Source organism: Anolis carolinensis, chromosome 5 (assembly GCF_035594765.1).
Source record: "Anolis carolinensis isolate JA03-04 chromosome 5, rAnoCar3.1.pri, whole genome shotgun sequence".
In the NCBI taxonomy this organism is placed as follows: Eukaryota; Metazoa; Chordata; class Lepidosauria; order Squamata; family Dactyloidae; genus Anolis; species Anolis carolinensis.
In genome coordinates this window covers 142,392,781-142,409,263 of record NC_085845.1, presented here as the reverse complement: position 1 = coordinate 142,409,263, position 16,483 = coordinate 142,392,781, and the positions used below count along the sequence as shown (strand labels likewise).

The window sequence follows — 16,483 nt, the reverse complement described above, 5'->3', positions numbered from 1 at the left end:
GCCACCACCGCTGCTATTTTCCTGTCCAGGTATTCAAAAAGTGGCAACATCACAGAGAGAGTAGAGGGGGTTGATGCTTCTTTTAGGGTCTCCCTGAATAGACAAAGCCCTCACCTTTCTCTACTCTACTCAGAGAAAGACATGGATCATTTTTTAAATATGAATTAAGGTACAATATTCACAACAACCTATGGATACGTTACCCCAGTTTTGGGGTGGTATTTTTAACTAGAATTTCTAGATTTAAACATGCATATATGTTAGGTACGTAATTCAATAACAATGAGAACTACAGTAGGATCCCCATATCCAAGACTTCATGTGGATACTCAGAACTGCAGATAACATATCTCTATTGAAATGAAAGACTTCAAGCCAAGAATACCAGAGTTGCACTGGAGGACCTAGAAAATACCTCGAGAGGACATATTTGGTCAGATATTGTTAAATGAAACTGTAGATACTGGTCCTGTAGATACAGGGGTTGTACTGTACTAAAAGACTATTTAACAGCTATTACAATATGAGTACATGTAGCCCTGTGTAAAACATCAGTCAGATAGGCCATTGTGATCTCATAAGATAAAAATATTCTAAAATAGAAAAATCAACATGGAGTAACAATGTACATGAGAGCATGTAAGTCATCCTGAGTTGGCTGTAAGCCGCCCCAAGTCCCTTTGGGGAGAGAGGGATATAAATAAAGATGATGATGACGACGACGATTATTATTAATATTATTATTATTATTATTATTATTATTATTATTATTATTATCATCAGAAGAAGAAGAACTCTGATGGAACAGATGAAATGCTGATGTTTTTCACCTTTCTGTTCCAACAGTAGGGACTCAATTTTTTGTGGAAAGCCCCAAATGCAACAGTACCCACCCAATTATTAGTACCAAAGCATATCTATGCTGTAGCCTACTGGAAATGTTTCTGACCAGAGATGACCATATCACGCTGTTTGCCTCCAGTTTACTACTTTTTTATAATGTACAAAACCAAGCACTAGAACTTCAGTAGGTATCTTGGCTCAGAGACCACTATCAACTTTCCTCATGATCAGCAAGGAGAAAATATATAGCAGTATAGTCAGGGTCTGCTCATAAGACACAGGGAACATGGCATCTTCCATATGCATTTCATCACAACTCCCATAATGAACAGACAGTATGGCCAATGGTCAAGGATAGGAGAACTTTACTCTGTAGTAATGTGATTTTTTTGAGGGCGTGATAAAGATTCTAAGTCAGAGGTTCCCCAGGTGTTTTGACCTACAACTCCCAGAAATCCCAGTCAGTTTACCAGCTGTTGGGATTTCTGGGAGTTGAAGGCCAAAACATGTTGGGGACCCACAGGTTGAAAACCACTGTTCGAAGGAAACCAAAGTTCAAATCCCCACTCATCTATGGTAACCTACTGGCTTGGTCAAGTCATGCTCTCTCAGCCTAAGAAGAGGCAATGGCAAGCCTCCTCTGAATAAATTTTAGCTAGAAAACCTTGTGACAGAATTGTCTTGAAGATGACAAATAACTGAGAAATAAGTGAGCAATTTACACAATAATCGTAGAGCTGAAGGACTTCTAACATCCAGTTGCATGCAGCATGTCACTAAATTTTGGGTGCTTCCAGAGGATGTTTTGTTTTGCAGACACTACCATGGGGCCCTTCTACACAGCCATATAACCCAGAATATTAAGATAGGTAATCCACAATATCTGCTTTGAGCTGGGTTATCTGAGTCCACACTGCCATATAATCCATTTCAATGTGGATTTTATACAGCCTTGTGGAAGAGGTCTTAGTCATAGAATTTTACAGGGCTACAGACATGGTTGCGTTTCATATTTTGCAGCTACATACCTCATACCTTCTTTTTACACTCCTAAAGATGTACATAGACAGCAAGACCGACACTCTCTCTCTCTCTCTCTCACACACACACACAAATTACACACAGAGAAAACACAAACTGAGAACAGTATAATAGTTTCACAGGTGTCTTTTGACTGCGAGTGCTAGGAGTCATCAAGCTAGAAGAATTATTATTTTGGCAAAACATAGCCATAGAAGCTGCAAGCTAAAGGCAGATAGACGTCTTCTTCCATTCGTGCTTTCGGCCATGCTATAACCCTTCCAAAAAAGAACATGGCCAGAAAAAAAGAGGAAGACTCTGTTGCCTTTTCCTTGACTGGCTAAGAATAGCTAGGGTTGAACAAATTTTATGGAAGAAAACAGCACAGAAGAAAAGATTTAAGATGGTCCCCATTTCCTCTTTAGTTGTAGATTTGGCAGCTGTACTTTGTCAAACGAAGCAAACAAGGACAAACTACTCAAGAGGAAGAATTGAATGTAGCTTCTGGCCCTCAGTCATCAACTATACACTCCATAGCATCAGTTTTATGAAAATGACAGGTGGCTCAGTAAACAATGCTGATAGGGGCAAACTGACAAATGTGAGAGCAAGCAGATCCCACATACAACACCTTTCGCATTTCTTTACTTTCCAATTCTCTTAAGAAGTGATGCCAAAGCAAACAAGAACCCCTTCTGGACATTCTTTTTTAAAGTATAGCTTTCTCAGCTGTTTCCTTGGCCTTTGTCAAGGTCAAGTGATTGTTAAACATATGTTTGATTCTATGTACAACAGTAAAAATAGCCAGTATGTCTATGCTAGTTTATTCAAAGGCACAAGAGAAGGGACATTGTTTTATTCTTTATATATTCCGTAACCCTGAGCACCCTCTAGTAAAAGTTAAGTTCTTCTGGGATGCATTTTAATGAAATATTTAACAAGCTTATGCTCCACTCCGGATATTCACAGCAAGTAGAAACACTTTTGTAACTTTGCTCTAAACAAGTCAAAACTAGCATGTTTAATTTCTAACTTTGGGGCAGTAACAGCTGTCAGAGCCTGGCAGGAGGTCATACCCCAGTTGATCAAGTTTCAGAGTTCAGAGGAGAGTAAATGTCACTTTGAAGGGGTCAGGTGAGCAACAGAGACCAGGACAGGCAAGGGTCAAGCCCTCTAAGCAACAGCCATAGATCAGAAGGACAAGAAGAAAGAAAAACAATCCAAGGCAGCATACAATTAAAATTGCTGAAGTAGCATTTGCATTGGGGTATGTGGGAATATGCCACAGGCATGATTTCTGAATAAGGAACTGACAAAACTACCTCTGATTATTCCTTGCCTAATAAAACTCCAGAAATTAATGGAATTGCCATTGATCAACAGGCAACTTGAAGGCAGATACACAAACATATGGGAAGAGTGAGAGAAAAGAACAAGACCTTACACTGACAGAATCCTCACATTGGAAGAAACCTAAATTCACACTGGCTGGGTTTTCTCACTGTGAATTAACAGAAGAGCTGTCACTTCTCACAGCAAGTGAAGAATTCTTGGTTCGATTCCTGAACATTGTAATGCTCCAAACATTCTGCTTTACCAGTAGGGCTCTTATCAAGAGCATACTTCCTAATTCAGGACTACGTGATGTATGCATATTGTACTTCTAGGTCCAGGCCTGCACATGGTTCCAATATCATATGTATTTGTGGGGATGGTCCTAATAGGCCTGAGTAGAGCAAGGAAACCTTTAGGACCATTGAAGCTTCCAAAGGCATAAACATCTAGCCTGATATCACAACCACTGATGGTCTTTGGATGGTCATCAGTATCCTTTTACTCCCCTCAACCTTGCACAACACCCCTCTTGGTGCTAGAAAACTCAACCATGTTTCTGTTAGGACTGTTGTGATTATGACCGTTCTATATCCAGTTTGCAGATCCAAGTGTACAATGCTTGTGATCCCGCCTACTTTAGTGCTACATGGAGGCCCAGTCACCACTCAATTTTAAATCTATATACTTTTATATAGATGTCTTATGTTTTACCAAGATGGTTGGATGTATTTGTATGAATTTTATATGTTGTATGCCACTTTGAATCCCACTCACGGGAGAAAAGTGGGATAGAAATGAATAATAATAATAATTAATAATAATAATAATAATAATAATAATATTACAGCAGAGTAATTTTCTCATGTAGCTTGTAGATCTGCAGAGTTAACAACCAAGAGAGAAATAAGTAGAAATCCCTGAAATTAATTAATAAAAAATACCTAAGTATAGCAATTAACAAAAAAAAGCATTATGGTTTTTGTAAAGTTGGCACTTCACAAATGACTTTTGAAGATTACATTTTTCACATATTTGATTTAAAAGTCTTCTCTAGGAATCTTTAGGTCCTTCGTTGTGATTTTTGGTCAACTTCTGAAGGTTGAAATTGAAGGTTGATCATAATCTTATACTGGAAAACCTAGAGATTTCTCAAGTCGTTCTGTGTTTTTTCTACTTTTATGAGGGTCTTGTGCCCCTAACCCCAATGAATGTGGAGGGCTGACTGCATCGTACTGACTTCAGTTTTCCATAAAAGGGGAGATGAATTTCCCCTCAAAATAGAAACAGTTACTGTAAATGCCTGCAATACTATCTACTGAATAATTTGATTCTGTGAAAGCAAAAGCACACATGTGCATCTACACTGCAAAATCAACTAAAAGGTGTCAAGCTTAATCTGTACATTTATTTTTCCAGATTAAAAATACTTAATCTATCACATTTCTGAACAGTCAACACTACTGCCATTCAAAACGATAGTCTCTGCAAGTTAAAGAAACAAAACTCATGCCCTTTTATTTAGGTATTCAAATTTGACTGATCGTCTAGCACACTTGTTTTTAAATACATTTACTAAAACAGAATGAACCACCCCCCAGAGTAACACTCTTGTCACAAATGTCACTTCCAAATTGTTACTGTCATCCAGCCCAACTTCACTATCTTCTAGAGTGCATCGTGGGTCTCCATATAAGGTCCAAAATGATTCAGATATGAAGATTACTAAGACAATTATCTGGGCAAGAGTCCCCCCCCCCCCCATGGTTGCATTTAATGTCCTGGCAGAATCGTGGAACACTGGGATTTGTAGTTTTGAACAATTTATTTAACATTCTTAACTAGAGAGAATTAGTGCCTTGGCAATGTAAAAACTGCAGGTTTCTGCAGGAGATGACAGATAGATAGATAGATAGATAGATAGATAGATAGATAGATAGATAGATAGATAGATAGATAGATAGCTGGCTGTTAATTTGAAATCATAGTGCTATAATTATCTAAAATGAAAAGACAGAAAAGGGCCAGCCCAAGAAATGTTGATATCTGAGGCAAAGGACTGGATGATACTTTTCATTTTGAAAAAAAATATTGTTGAGCGAACTGGAAGTAGAATCAATTGTAACAAGACAGCAATGATCCCCTGCAGCTAGAAGTATAGCAATGGAGATGCAGGACACAACTCTATTCTCCATCACTTTACCACTTTTCTCCATTGGGTTACCCAGGATTCACCACTTGAGATGTCTGGCTTCCTCCTAGGACTTACTGTGCTGTGAAAAATTCATAGTTTGAAACCTTAGAGAAACATATTGTCAGTTAGTATGTACAAAGCTAAACCAGAGGACCAGAATTATAGCAGTGTGACACTACTTCAGCTTCTATAGCTCGATCGTATGGAATACACAGATTTGTAGTTTGTTGTGGAACCAGAGCAGAAGTAGGGTAAATCACATATCAAAATACAAATTCCAAAATTTCATAGCATTGCGCATTGGCAGTTAATTATTTGATATCAAACTGCTATAATTTTGCAGTATGGATAGACAACATCCTGATATGGGATACAGCAGCTTCCCGAGCCAAGGAGAAAACACTCAAGAATTGCTGTGGTTTTGTAAAAGCTGCAAATATGTAAGAAAACAGATGCATAAACAGTGCAATCAGTTTCAGAACTCTGTGTTTTATCTGAATATCCTTTTCTTATTATTACTATTTACCCCATGTCAAAATTCAAATGGTTTCATTTGCTCCAGAGATAAGGATGTGTTTTCTATTGACTTTGACCTGCTATTAATGAGCATTTACTGTCAATGGCCAAAGCATATCCAAGTCAAGAATCAAGACAGCATGACATATAAGTCAGGACACATAAGAGTGTCTTGATTTTTCAAAAAAATACTCCATTTCACACTGCATCTCCTTAGTCCTGAACTACAGTCCTGATATCCCTAGAAACTAGGAATCTATTCAGCACCAGCTGTCTAAACAAAATGTTTTTCATTTTTACTGCTTGCTTCAAGAAAAAACCAAAACCACATGCAAGACAAAGCTAGTGTAAAAAATGCTGAAGAGAACTTTATTACTGGTCAACAAGAGTGGCCTGTGGTGTGATAAATTGCAGAAGTGGAAGCGTTTGTAGAAATCAGTTTCTAGGACATTTCAAATATCAGTAGCAAGTTACATCTCGAGTTCAAGAAATAGCTTCAAAAATTCGCAGTCTCAAGTGGCAACTACCAGCTACATACCCAAGAACACCATTTCCCTGAAGGTGACACATAACATTACATATAATTACATGCTTCTCTACACTCCAGCATTTTCACTGGCTTTGAGACATCAGAAATTGATTAGTTTTCCCAGTATCCACACAGCCCTAGAGAAAAGATATACATTCAGCCTTCCACATTTGCTGGAGTTATGGGCAAAAGCGTTTAAAAAGCAAATAATAAAATTACTATTTTTTAAACCTGAGAGACCATCTCTCTAGGAATATCTAGATCCTCCAGCATAGTCCTATGGTCAACTTCTGGCAGAAGCGTCATAATGAAAGACTTAGAGATTCTTAGAGACAATCAAATCCAGAAATAGTCAAATCCACAGATGTGGAGGATTGACTGTATGTGACTCCTCTAGCTGCCTACTCTGTTGAGGTGGGTTTTTGTGCACATAGTCCAATATTGCAAAGGAAAAGAGAATTTCCAGGACCTGGTCATCTCTTCTTTCACTTGTCCACTGATCAATTCCCTGTCCTTGGTCAACCAGGGCTTTCTGATAAGCCAATATGTCCAATGTATTGTATTTCAACAATGTTGCACATAGCTAAGAAAATAGGTGCTTTGGTTTACCAACACCACTGAAGACGCTCCATTAGCAGCACCTTCACATCTAAGTTTGTTTCTGTGGCAAGCATGTTTATAAGGCAATTTTCCCCCTTCTGTTGCTGGTCATGACGCACTTGTATCTAGTCAAGTTTTTGTAAAAAAATGCACTGAAGCTTCTAGAATACCATCTATTGCAATGAAATAATAACATCATTCTAACAGAAAAATTAGCTTCACAGTAATTAGGAAAAAGAACTGGATTAGTCTATCTATTGTGGAAAATTCCAGATATGTAAGAACAAGCCCACACATAAGCAGCAGTTCAGTAAGTGTGTGCTGATGGAGAACCATTCAGAATAGACAAATCTGTGCCCATGAGCACACACATTAGATAGGAAGGCATCCAGTGAGCTTAAAATCCCATATGCCTCTTCCCTGCTCAAAACTATAATTCATGTGTCATCAAGTTAGCATAAAGGAGTGTCAAGAAAGAAACTGGTTCAACCATTCCCTGGCACCTTTATGGGAGGAATCAGAAACACTGTTCCAAATCTCACAAAGTCAGGATAAGGAGGTATAATTCAAGGTAAAAAATACTACAATGCGGCACAGCATTAGTTATAGCTTCTTCACTGTTGCTGCAGAGCTAAAGGCTTCTTTTTCTACATTGAATACTGCAAGACTGCAAGGGATGCAACAGAATAAGAAAAACATAAGCAGGATTCAAACTGAAAAAAATCATAATGGATCAAGATAAATAAGATAAAAAATATCTCATATAAGGGAGTGTCTTAGCCTGGCCGATTTCATAGTTGAGGATATTAATTTCTAAACAGATTTAGGCATGACTTCAAAGCAAAGCAAAGAGGAAATTAGAAAATAAGCCTGTACATGTCTACTCAGAAGCAAGTCCCTTTAAGCTGCATGGAGCTTATCTATAGGAAAGCGTGCATAAGATTGCAATTGTTTCAATGATAATAATAATAAAATGCAGTATTGTTCCTACGGTTCTGAATGGGATGAGCAGGAAATCAAATCCAAATGTTGAGACTACAGTGAAGCACCTTTTCGAAGTCGATATGTATTGCAAGAACAAGTTTTCGAGGAACAAAACATTTCCTCTTTAGTAATGTCATTCAGTTTTATTTCACTCTCCCCAAGCATGTGACAGCTGAAATATGTCCTACGCAGTCTACTTCAGCTGCTTTGCAATGAAAAGTATTGGGGGAAGGGAGAGAACCCTAACACTAAGGAGATTAAGCCAAGCAGGTCAACAAGGGATTTGGGTGTTGAAATTTTGTGTCCATAACTAAAGCAACAGTATGCTTCCAACAGTGAAAGGTTCATCACAGAAATAATGTATTTCTCTATCTTTATCTACATCTGTGATGCCAGTTTAAATAGATTGTCTGAGACGGGGTAAACTATTCCTGTACTTGATATCTGTTATGCAAAATGCTTGTCTTCAAGGTAAAATATTAACCAACTAGTATTTTCTGTTATACTGTAATAAGACTTATTCCCATATTAACTCCATTGTGGTGTTGTTGTTGGTGGTGTTGTGTGCCTTCAAGTCATTTCTAATTTATGGTGAGCCTAAGGAGAACCTATGATGAAGTTTTCTTGGCAAGATTTGTTTAGAAGGAGTATTGCACTTGCCTATCTCTGAGGTTTAGAGAGAGAGTAACTTATCCAAGGATACCCAGTAGATTCCCATGGCTGAGCACGGGTTTGAACCCTCATCTCCAGAGTCATAGTCCAATGCTCAAACAACTACAGCACACTGTGTCTCGTACATATATCCACAAAAGGACCCTGAAGTGCAGACATGAGTAAGCTTGATCCTGTAGATCCTCATTACCAGCTAATATTCTTCTGTCCATGCGATCTTCCACCAAAGGAACCGTCGTACGCAATATGCTGTATCCATCTATGAATATGTTGTCTGCATAGGATGCACTATCCTCACACTGGACTGCACCACACAGCACCATCTTTGGGTGCATAACCAGCCTGATCACATACACTCTTGTTCACCCTTTGTGATATTTGCTACATGAAGGTTTACAGAACATCTTCAGCACAATTCAGTGGTTACATTCATGATTTGCTGACTACGTGAAGCCTATTAAACCTATTAAACATAAGCATTGATGCAATAACTTTATTAACACTACACAATTCTTCATGAAACAGGGTGTTAACTTCCCCTTAAAGCAAGGGAGACAAAGAAGAAACAAGGGGGGATGCTTTTGAGAAGGGCATAGTACCTACACAAAGAGCAATAAATGTGATAACCATGAAAGCTTTTAACTTCTGTTAAGAATGAGTTATCTTCACATGCACAAAAATATAATGAGCACTTTGCCCCAAATGTACTGTGTTTCAAGGATATTTTTAATTGGGAACTTTCAGTTGCTCCCAATTATGGTACTTTTAAAATCATTTCTAATGAGCAAACCAAACAGTCTGCTTTGGAGACTATGCGATCAATGAAGCATAAATTGAAATGGAAATTTCACCATTACATTACAGGAGTACTGCCAGTCCTATCGTGTGAGATTGTTAGCACAGCCTCTGATTTCCAGATGTTCAGACTGATACAAGCATCCTTTTTGTAAAAGCTTGTTCTCACCCAAGGCTGGCCCTACCGTTAAGCAGACTGAGGTAGACACTTCAGGAGACATATGTTGGATATCAAGAAAGAGCAACAAGTTACCAGTCTCATTATTATTGTATTTTTACTGCCAGAAATGGGGATGTGGAAGAGCATGTGTGGCATTTTTCAGTTCATTGGTGAAAACAACTTGCCCATCTTTAGTTTTCACATATTTTCGTTCAGGTTTCGAGGTTATACTGTGCCACCTTAGGCAGCAGAATGTTTTGGGTTGACTATCCTATTACCTTCTAAATACATGGAAGTCAGCGGGTGATGCCAGCAGATATGTGGAGGTGTGAAGCAGGCCTTTATTGTGATTGCCTTCCATCATACATGAAGGCAATACAACAGGAAAGGGTTTAGAGATGTTAAGTATAATCTTGCCATGTTATCCTTTCTCCCACTGGAGTACTCAAAGTGTCAGCTGCAGAACAGGGCGGCAGGTGTAGACTACCTTCCAATTTGCTAAAATGTAAATCAAGCGTGAAAAATATGGGTCACTGCTTTGAGCTGAAATATTTTTATCCTCTGGAATCTCAATTAATACACACACATTTCTTAAGGGAAGAGGGATCTTCTCCATGCAACTGAATATTCAAAATCCCAGTGTATACATTAGCTGAAAAATATTCATTTTAAAGCCATTTTTACTGTCTCTGTTTTGCTTTGTTTTAAAGGAAAGTAAGGGCAGTTTTTTGACCAAACAGCAGAGACAAAAGACTCTGGCACATCCTCCTATCTCTGCTTTCACGCTCTATAAATCACTCCTGCTTACACTACAGATGCTGACAACTACCAAGAGGAGCTGCCAGAAATAGCTTACCTGAGAGTTAGGAAAAAGAACAGAAGCTTCCAAACACGTTTTTGTTCCTAACCAGTTTAATTAAGCTGAGCATTGACATACGCAGCTGCCCTTCTGGCAAGAACCTGATGGATGGCAGTTTCACGCTCTGTGTGGAGAACATGTTTCCTGCATTTAGACTGCTTCCTACAGCAAATCATGGGCAGTGCGCTTTAAGAGTGGAAAACCTGTGATCCTCCAAAGGGTTTGGATTACAGATTCCACAGTCACTTTCCATTGTTCATGAGAGCTGGGGCTTCCAGCGCTGAACATCTGGATGGCCAAGGCTCCCCATCCCCCAATATAACATGAATGCAGACTAATCTTTAAAACCATCTGTGTACTTAGCGCCAGGAACCCTGAATGGCTATGGGTAAGCAGACACAAGTATACCTATATGTAATGATACATGTTAATGCTCACCCATCATTCACACAGGCATCCCTCACTTTTCACTGACCTGTTTTTAAACAGCCTGTTCTTTCGATCAACTTAAGTTATGCCCAAAACAGATGTCATATTTGCAGAATGCTTTCATGTTTTATTTTTTCTCTCAAGCAACTCAGTGCCATCTTATGACAATACTGCATAAAAATCATTCATGGTGCATCTCATCTTATATAATATTTGTGCTTATAATAACTTCGCATTGCAATCCGAGTTCTTTAAGACTACATTTCAGTTTTAAATCCACACTTACAATGCAAAAATACATTTGTAAGTTAAATCCAAGATTTGGTTCCATATTTCAACTATCTCCACTTTTTGACAGTATGCTGGTCCCAAACCCATTGACCAAGTGGGGGACGCCTTCATTTCTCTGCCGAATCCCCCAGCTCCACTATAATCCAATGATCTAGTGCAGCCAGAGTTTACAGGGTGAAAATGCCACCCACATCCCACTGGCTTTACTTTGGACAAAGGTACAGTTACCGGGTGGCGCAGCAGATTAAACCGATGAGTTGCTGAATGTGCTTACTGAAAAGTCAGTGATTTGAATCCGGAGAGTGGGGTGAGCTTCCGCTGTTAGCCCCAACTTCTGCCAACCTAGCAGTTCGAAAACATGCAAATGTGCATAGATCAATAGGTACCGCTTCGGCGGAAAGGTAATAACGCTCCATGCAGTCATGCCAGCCACATGACCTTGGAGGTGTCTACGGACAACGCCAGCTCTTTGGCTTAGAAATGGAGATGAGCACCAACCCCCAGAGTTGAACATGACTAAACTTAATATCATGGGAAACCTTTACATTTACCTTTTACAGTCCTCATAATAGCCAGAAATGGAAGAGGAAGGAATTTCCCCACAACAATATATTTTTATGAGCTTTCCCTTTGTGTAGTGAGGAGTTTCAGACAGCTTGGTTTTAGTATGTAATGAAGAGCTGTTAAACTTCAAAAAAGCTTGCTCTTGATACAGATAAGAAGCTCTAATATGGGATTGTTGATATAGATCAACTCCTCTGTCGGCATTTTTGGACTGTTCTTGAGAATCTGGCAATGAAAAGGTGTCAGGCTCACTTCAAAGGACCAGTCTGAACGCAGATCAAAGATAGCTGCTCTCAAATTCAATCTTTATTGAAGAATACATGACTTTGGAAAAGTCGAGAATGACCTAATGTTTACATACATCTAATTTTATCACTTCTGATGCAACGTAATATCACACGCAAATATCATCATCAAACCCCACCTTCGGGATCACATTTCTACCATGATTTCTATTCCCACACACTACAGCAATTATAATTGTTTATACTTTCAACTCTGAGTTCCCAGGCTCATTTTATCTTCTCCCGCCAGGTGCTTGCAGGGTTGTTTTATGTTATGAAGTCAGATTCAGGGCTTGGAAATTCAGCCCTGGGATCTGGCTCCATGACATGGCGCCCTCGTTTTCTTCGTCCTCCTCTTCGGTTCTTCTTTCATCATAGTTCTGAAACAAATCAAACAATAACTCTATGTGTCCATTTTGTCCAAAGTCCCCATATACTTTTTCAGTAAGCTGCGATGGAATACTGGGTGTACTTTCCCTAAACTTTTTGGCAATGCCAACTGGAAAGTCACTTCATTGATAACACCCTGTATTCTGAATGGTCCAATATATTTGGGGCCCAGTTTTTTTGAAGGTAGCCCCAATTTGATGTTTTGGGTACTTAACCACACTAGATCTCCTTTATTTAATTTATCGCCTTCCACCCTCTTTCTGTCTGCGAACGCTTTATACTTTTTGTGTGCTTCCTTTAAGGATGCAGTCACTTGACTCCAACATTCTAGCATTTGCGTTTTCCACTTCCCTGCCTCTGTTTCCTCATTTTCTGTCCACCTTGGCAACTGGGGTAAAGGCTGTATTTCATACCCGTAAACTACTTCAAAGGGGGTTTTATTTGTTGCTGAATGTATCGTTGAATTAAAGGCTAGTTCCGCAAAAGCCAACCACCTAGACCAGTCATTTTGTCTCACGTTAGAGTACATTCGAAGGAACTGCCCAAGCGTTTGCTGAGTACGTTCTACCGCCCCGTTTGTCATGGGGTGAAAAGCAGAACTTAGACTCCTTTCTGCTCCTAGCATTTCCAAGAATTTTTCCCAAAATTTTGCTGTGAACTGTACTCCTCTGTCACTGACTACTCTACTGGGACATCCATGTAGTTTGTAAATATGATTTATGTACAATTCAGCTAGTTTCTCAGCCGATGGTAGTTTCGTCAGCGCTATAAAGTGGGCCTGTTTAGAAAACAGGTCTAATACTGTCCAAATATAACGATGTCCTTTGCTAACCGGCAGTTCTCCCACAAAGTCCATAGCTACACATTCCCAAGGTCTGGTAGGTTCCGCTACTGTTTGTAACAATCCCATAGGCTTCCCTCCTCCCGATTTATTTCTGGCACAATCATCACATTGAACAACATGATTCTTTATGTCCTTCCTCATTCCTGGCCACCAACAATGTTTTACTATTGCCTTTGTTGTTTTTGTAATTCCTGTATGACCAGCGCTCTGGTTGTTGTGAAAACGATGCAGAATCTTAATCCTTAATATTGCTGGGATATACAGTTTCTTGTTTACAAACCAAAATCCCCCCTTCTGTTCCCCCTTTTCTGCGTTGGACGCGATCCATTGATCTCCTTCATAAGACTGTTTCAGTTCATTTCCCCAGTTTTCTTCCCCGCCGAGTTCAACAAAAGCCGTGTCCTCCTTTTGGGTTTGTGCTCTTGTCCTGACAGCTAAGCCCCATTGTTTGTCAGAGAATATTGTCCCCTCTTTTGCTGTGGTTATGCCTTCGTGTTGAGGCATGCGTGAAAGAGCATCTGCCAAGACGTTCTGCTTCCCTTGAAAAAACTTTAATTGGAAATCGAATCTGCTGAAGTATTGCGCCCATCTAATTTGTTTGGGGGACAATTTTCTAGGAGACTTTAAATACTGTAGGTTCTTATGGTCAGACCAAATTTCAAATGGGATTCCGCTTCCTTCGAGGAAGTGTCGCCAGCATTCTAAGGCTTTTAATATGGCTAATGCCTCTTTTTCCCATATTGGCCAACTTTTTTCAGTTTCGCTGAACTTCCGTGACAAATATCCACAGGGTTTTAAGTTCCCATTTTGATCTTTTTGCAATAGTACTGCCCCATACGCACAGTCTGAGGCATCGCAATGGATTATGAAAGGGCTCCTGATATCGGGGTGTTTTAGGATGGGTCCTTCAGTGAAGCATTCTTTTAAGGTTTCGAATGCCTTTTGGCATTCTGGCGTCCAACTCAGTTTGGCGCCAGGAGCTTTCACTTTTGCTGTCTCCCCTTTCCCTTTTGTTTTTAAAAGTTCTGTAAGGGGTGCGGTTATTTGCGCGAAACCTTTTATGAAGGATCTGTAAAAATTTGCAAACCCCAGAAATGATTGTAATTGCCTCCTTGTTTGAGGCACTCCCCATTCTTTCACATCTGCTACTTTAGCTGGATCCATAGCTAACCCTTCTGGAGATATCCGATACCCCAGAAAGTCAATTTGAGTTTTATTGAATTCACATTTGGACAGTTTTGCGTACAGCTTTGCTTCTCTTAGTCTCTGCAAAACTTCCCGGACCAATTTTACGTGCTTTTCCTTATCTTCAGTTACGATCAAGATATCATCAAGAAATATGAATACCCCTCTGTACAATAACGGGTGTAGTATTTCATTTATAAGCTGCATAAAGCAGCCGCCTCCGTTTTTTAACCCGAAAGGCAAAATTTCGTATTCAAAATGGCCGAATGCGCAGGAAAATGCAGTTTTCCAAGTATCCTCCGGTTTGATCCTTAATTTATGATACGCTTCAATTAAATCCAGTTTAGTAAATATGCTCCCTTTCTTCAATACGGTAATTAAATCCTTGACTAAGGGCATAGGGTATTTATTGTCCTTAGTAATTGCGTTTAAATTTCGATAATCAATGCACAATCTTAGGGAGTTGTCTTTCTTTCTCCTAAATAACACTGGGGCCCCGAGAGGAGAATTGGATGGCTTAATGAAGCCTCGCGCCAGGTTTTTATCAATGTATTTCCTCAATTCCTCCTTCTCCTGCACAGACATGGGATACACTTTTGGTTTGGGTAAGTTTGCTCCTGGGGTTATTTCAATTTCTACTTCTATATTCCTTTTGGGAGGCAATTTACTGGCCTCTTTCTGATTGAAAACATCCACAAAGTCTCTGTATTCAGGTGGCAATAGCTGTGGGTCTATTTCCCCTGCTTCCTCTTCCTCGTCCTCCTCTTCTGCAATTTTGCTTATCTCCCATTGCATCTGCTGTTCTTTGAATGCTAGGCTTTTTCCTCTCCAATCTACTTCAGGATTTGCCTGTTCGAGCCATGGTATCCCTAATATTACGTGGTATGTGGCAATAGGGGCTATCACAAAGGATATTCTTCCTTCCCATTTGCCTATTTTACATGGGATTTCCCGTATTTCCTTTGTAGATACTTCCCCAGCAGCGACTGATCCATCTAGCTGCGAAAATGCAATTGGGGAGTCAAGCGCCATCTGCTGGCATTTCAGCGCTCCTGCTAACTCCGGGGTTATAATATTTCTAGAACACCCACAATCCACAAATGCCTTGCAGGTGGCCCGATTTTCTAGCCCTGAGAGGCAGATTGGCACTACTATCATGCGGCTGTCCCGACTCACCAGTTTTTCTGAAGATTCTGGGGCCTGCACCTCCTCTTCCGCGCGCCTCCCGGTTGCTGGCTTGGGCTTTGGGGCTTTTGGCGGCTCCCCCTTCCGGGCCCAGCATTCTGCTGCTCGATGGCCCGTCTTCCCACATACAAAGCATCCCGGTTTAGGTTTGTTGTCGTCTCCTCTGGAGGGAATCCCCGGCCTCCCTCCGGGTCTTTCCTGCTTCCTCGTTTCTCCTCGACCCCTCGCCACCGGTCTTTGCTGGCCGCTGCCGCTCCTGAAGCGCTTTACTTGGGCCAGGGTGGATTCGACGCGCCCCGCTAGTTGAATCCATCCCTGGAGCGTTTCGGGGTCGTCTCTGTGCGCTGCCCAGCTGAAAATCTCGGGGCGTAGTCCCTCTTTAAATAATTCCACTTTGGTCACTTCAGACCATTCTGGTACCCTTTCCGCGAGGTGAAGGAATTCCTCTGCGTACTCGGGCACTGTTTTGTCCCTCTGCTTTATTCCTTTCAGCTGGTCTCGAGCCCTCAATTGCTCTAGCCGGTCTCTGAACCGGTTTTCCAGTGCGGCGAGGAAGCGGGGCACTGACCTCAGGCATGGGTCGCGTCTGGCATGAAGCTGCACATACCAGCTGGCTGCTCCTCGCTTTAGTGTGTTGCCGATGGCTCGAACCCTGCTTGCCTCGGAGGGGAATGTGTGTGCATTGTCTTCCATGTATCCTCTGATGCTAATTAGAAAAAAGTTCAGTTCATCTGATTCCCCTCCGTATTCTAGTTTGAGATCTTCCCTTCTAGGCATCCATTCTGCAGCCCGTTGATGCTGTCTGGG

At 40.5% G+C, this 16,483-nt stretch overlaps 1 protein-coding gene across 12 annotated transcripts in view; it reads right to left on the bottom strand.

Moving 5' to 3' along the window:
* Positions 1-16,483, bottom strand: part of dock4 (dedicator of cytokinesis 4) — a 329,858-nt gene that overhangs the window by 143,411 nt on the left and 169,964 nt on the right. The gene's annotated exons all lie outside the window — the stretch shown is intronic.